Raw genomic sequence first — 5,558 nt, 5'->3', positions numbered from 1 at the left:
TTTCGTTTCTTGTCGTCATTTTACAACGGTGTCAGTGAAGTATTGCTGCGAATTTGCGAGGATGTCTACCCAGCTGACGAAGCTTGGGACGATGATAACATGTCCAGAAGTTCTGACGGTGATGAAGTGTTTGGCATCGCCCCGTGATTTAGCTGAGAGTGATGCAAATAAAGGTTTTTTTCTTTCTTTTGCCCAAAATTTCCCCTGTTTTTAAAAATAAAAAAAAGATCGACCTATATTTCAATTCTTTTTTTTTTTTTTTTTGTTCTGGGTGGATCCAATAAATAGGGTTCGACCTATTTTCGAGTAAATACGGTAACTTTAATTTTTATTTTGGGTTACGTCGGACGCAACTCGAATGCTTGACAGTTACGTTGGGCGTAACTTTAATTTTTATTTCGGGTTCCGTCGGACGTAACGTTAGACACTCCGTTACACTTAAGGAAAATAGGGGCTGCTGGTTCATCATATAAAGTTATAAACCAACCCTTTGTGTTTAATTAAAATGCATCACTGACCTCAAAAAAAAAAAATACTGCTATCCTAGAGTTTATGCTATAGGAATGTAGCGCTTCAGATAAATTTGTTAATTTTTACTTTTAGTCCCTGCCCCCTCCAGATACAACATCTGGCCTAAAGCAGTGTTCCGGATCTCCTTCCAAGACCTCAGGCGGGTCGTCATTCAATCCATGAGTCGGCGGCGTCTCATGGGCGTGTTGCTGGTGGTTACTGGATGGTGCTACCGAGGGAAAAGTGGTCGTGCTTGGGCAAGGCAAGTATGGCCGCCGTAATTATAGATATTGTTTTTACCTTTGCTCGAATCCGCTTTTAAGAAATGCACAGTTCGCATGTGTGCATCTCTCAATGTTTCCACAGTCGGCTGTTTTTTTTTGTTTTTTTTTTTAGTGCTCTAACTCTGTCAGCGCTAGTTTCTCTAGATCATGCAAATGGGGTGCAACACTAAACCACATATGCTCTCGCAACAAACAGTGCTGTGCAGAAGCACAGTGGAATTTACTCTAGCTTTATAATGCAGCACAAAATGGTTGACTCCAAGTATAGCTACTTTTGTGACTCCGTTTAACCAAAAGCTCTGCCGAAACAAACTTGCCGCCTTATAGGTAGTGCAAAAGAACCTCGCGTGCCTAACGTGGAGAAGGGCATTTTTTTTCATAGGTCAATTTTTCCTTAAACCAATACCTTTAGCCTCCTTGAAATGTTAACATTATGTGACACACGGAAGAACAGTAAACTCTTTAATGTTGGCGAACCTTTAATTTTCGCGGCCTTTAATTTTGCAGAATTCAGTGGCTGCGATTATGTCCTCTGTGACCGATTCGAGAAGAAATAGGGGCCACGAAGATAAGGGGGTTTTACTGTACATCGGAGGAAAGAGGAAGTCACTTATGTTTGTATGCAGGAGTAAAACCAACAACAACAATCATGGTGTCGACACTTTGTAAGCCTATCTGTGTCTATTGAATGATATCAATTTTGTTTTAGTTCGTTAAACATTGTTGCCTGTACATTGTGGGATGTCGTCTTCAACACGAGCAGTGGTTTTCTTCTCAAGCAGGCAGCATGGACGCGTGCCGCAGCACAACATAGTTCATTTGCAGGTGGTACCGCAGGTTGAAGGATGGTTGGCACAATATGGGGGAATCACAATTCAATGTTCTACCTCGGGCGTAGACAAGATTTGCTTATTCTAAATCATTTTGTCTAAAAATCTGGGATTTGCGATGAATGTACCCGCATGGTTGGAAGGGCCAGACAAGCCTTGTGAGCGCTTCATTTTCTAGCGTCTCAGTCCTGAACCCACTCTCGCACCACATGTGTAGATGTTCCGATAGGTGGCAGCACTTATTTGGAAAATGGTGAATGGCAACTGTTATCTTTATCAGACTTCTGTATTATGGTCAAAGTTGGACTGCATATTTGCAATACTTTTTCTCACTTAAAAATATGTCATACTAAAATATGTAGAATAGCCGATGACAAAAAGAGAATGGCTGGGCGTCCTCCAGCACGTGCTTGTGCTTTTCACCCCACTTTGGACAAATGTGCTTGCTCCAGGCTCATGAGGCGCTGAAACGTCATCGAAGGTAGCAGACGGGCTGGTGGTGGAACAACGGAGACTTCTCCCTGCCTTTCTCATGCTGTCAGTGAGCGTGTACCTCTATACTCTAACTTAGCTTAACCTGCACAGAGCTGAGGAGAATAGGCTTGGCGAGTGCCCTTACTGCATATGCTGAGGTAGAATAGCCGAGGTACAGCTGGGGCACTTTCTGAATCAAGAACATTGTGTATCTTACCTTCAAAAACACATCATTTTGGGGGTGCAAAAGGAATTTTAAGGCATATCTTTGTTTGTATTGTCCTATTACGCATCGCAGGCACGTAGCCAGGGGGAAGCTTATGAGGCCGCCCCCCCCCCCCCCCCGATATCTTCCATTTTGCATGGGTCCTCCTCTCCCCCCTCCCCCTCATACAGCGTTTTGTCATGAGGGGGCCCCCCCTGAAACAAAATCCTGGCTACGTGCCTGACGCATCGACTCCAACTTAATGCGGAGTCAACCCACCCTGTTGATAAATTTAATGCCTGCCAGGTAATTTGTTTTGCATTCAGTTAATATATCAGTATTCAGTTAGGTATCCCAAGTCATTAGTCGTTGAGATGCAGTCTCTCTGCAAGTCAGTCATGTTTAACATTCATAAGACTGCTTGTCAAATAATGGCACTGTCGAGGACATGTACTCGGCTCGAGCGATCGCTGTGCACAAGCTGGTCGTGTGGTTACAGGCAGCAAACATCCCGGTTGGAACGTCCTACCTCGCAATGTAGCTGAAGACTAGGTCAGGGCCCCACTCACAAACGTCTATACTTTGCATCTCTTTTAAGCTGGACCACTTTTGACACTACAAGCCATTGCAGCAAAAACAGTGTGAGACATGATTATAAGCTCGACGTACCATGGCATCCAACTAGAAGGTCACATGGCTTACAGCTTCTGCCGTGGTTACCTTTAAACTGAGATAGTTTGGAATAATGCTCCCGGTTTTTAGTGTTGCCCGGCACGGTTAACAATTTGGTGATATAGTGCTGCATTGAAAAATCTGCATTCGTGACTGTATCACCTTATGAATGCATACTAGCTATTAAACTCTCCATTCTGCAGAGAAATGAAATGCACTTTGCTTCCAAGTGCAGCTACTTCTGAAACTTCATAGTATGAAGCACCTTATGGCTGCAAGCTCTGACCGATCTTGTTCTCTGGTCTTCGCAGGCCCATTGCAGGGAGTCACTCCGAGAGCCTCACCAGAGGTTCCTGCCCGTGGTCGTTCTAAATTTTTTTGTTGTAGGTATGCATCCTTTCTGTCTTTCCCTTAATTGTACTCGGGCGTTTTCTTTTCATTGTCGCAGATTTGCCTCAAAATTGGTTCAGCACAAAAATGGATGCTGTACAACTGTATCCCGCATATTTTGTTCAAGATAACTTTTCTTTGCGAAAGTTAGATTTTTTTTTATGAAGGTTAGTCTTTTTTTGTTTTTATTCACAAATTTATTTGAGTTTCCATGGGCAACAACATTATGCCAAGGGCAAGGACAAGTTCACTGCTCTAACTTGTTCTCAACTGATTGCAAGAAATTTTGTTAATGTCGTGAAACCTCTTTCCAGCACTTGCTTTGCAGCATGGAAACAAATTATACATGGGACATACTTTTCTTTAGACTGCTTGTTCATTCTGCAGGTCTGCCTTCTATAGATGTCGTGCTACTGGAGAGCAGGCGAATTCGATTGTTGGTTTTGCCATTGCTTTTTTTTTTAGCCGTTGTCTGTTTTGACTAGTTAGCTGAAAATAATGATCTAGTACCCTTTAGTCAGTAAAATAGATAGTGTGTGCCGCTGTTAGTGTCAAGTAGAGATGCACGCTTTTTAGGCATTTTGCGCAGAGTGGTACCCATTTTTATTGGTTAGCCTCTTGGTGCGCCAACTAAACTCTTTCTATCCAGACACCTGCCCTTTGCTTTTATTTGGCAGGCTTTGGCAATAAAATATTACAGTGTTATTCCTCGGTGGCTTAAAAACCTAAAGAAAGAAGTTTCTTCATGTTTAAACGCAAAGTTTTATAAAGGCAAAAATCAATTAAGCCAGTAGCAGACGACACACAGCCTCAGCAGTGCTTCGCGCCAACAGCGTTGCGTCAAAATAGCGGTCGTCTCCTTTTTGCTGCCTTCTCTCTCCCTCCTTCGGCGCTCTCCTCCTTTTCCTCCTCTCCGTCACGTTTGTCACCACACCCACTGGTTAAACTCTCCCACTATACGGCTCTGCATTGCAGTAGTAGTTTTTTTTATAGTCTTTAGAGTTAAATGTGAATATTTGACAGAAATCTCCCTGGTTGGGGTGAAAGAGGGTTAAATGAATGCATTTGATCATTCGCCTTAATTCGGTACCCATCATTTCAAGGCCTGTGTGGCCTTGTCCTGGGATGTGTCTATGACTGTGGCTGTGAAGGAGCAGTTTTTTAATAGGTGCACGTACAAAGTATAAAAACAAAAGGATCTATGTGCTGATCACGAAAGAATATGCTAGCCATTCTAATGTAGCTCTGCCAAGTACTTGATTGTGATTTGTTTTTATTTCCAGCTACTTGGTTGCCTCAAGATCTGGAGATCCTAGTGGCCACAAGCTTGGACTCAATCTTCTTCTGTGGTCCGGCCAGGACCATGGGGGAGGTAATCCCAGCAACAAGAGCATCACTGTATCTCCCTGCCTGTGACTTTCGATTAGCATCACGACAAGGGAGTCCTCATGCCACCAAGTGTTAGGTATGCTACTCGAAATAAGCATTCTTACCTCTTCTTGAAGTGAAACAGCAAAAGCACTACTAAGCCTAAAATGCAAAAAACATTCAAATCTCGGGTTGGATGGAGTTCCAATTACAAAAAGGCGTCTGCAGACATGATTCACATGTGAACTTAAAGCCCACGGATGTAGGTTCGACAGAGTCACAGAAATAACTTCCCGCAGATGGCTTCGCTAGTGCTATACACAAACAAATTCTTAAAATAATCATTGTGTTACGTTGGTGTCATCAATCTTATGTACCTACCCCACCCAGCAGTCGGAAGATGTGAAATATAAAAAAATGGGAACTTGCACATTGTCAGCTCTGCAAAGATAATATATTGAACCGAGCATAGCACGTTCAACTTAAGAAAGCATTTCAGTGCAGGCCTAGTTTTAAGCTTCACATATTTGTTATTGCCCTTCATAATGAAGTAAAAACTGCTTAAGTTGTGGCCCACTACAGGCTTTCTATTAGTGTTAAAAAGTGTTAAGTCAGTTTAAACAGCTCGCTCCAAATATTTTCTTGAAATGCATAGGTTTATGGAAATTATTATGTGGATGTTTGCAGACAGTCATGGTGAGACCAATCTTTAGTGCCAAGTGTTCCACTTATTCAGAGTTGGTTGAGTCTGTAAATATTGTAGGTCGCAAATTAAATTTTTATAGTATGCAATGGGCACAATCATCCGTAATGACTAGCTCTACC

This window comes from Ixodes scapularis, unplaced genomic scaffold, assembly GCF_016920785.2.
Source record: "Ixodes scapularis isolate PalLabHiFi unplaced genomic scaffold, ASM1692078v2 PGA_scaffold2__306_contigs__length_199485367, whole genome shotgun sequence".
Classification (NCBI taxonomy): domain Eukaryota; kingdom Metazoa; phylum Arthropoda; class Arachnida; order Ixodida; family Ixodidae; genus Ixodes; species Ixodes scapularis.
The sequence above is the reverse complement of the archived record's forward strand: the minus strand, read 5'-3'. Positions refer to the sequence as shown.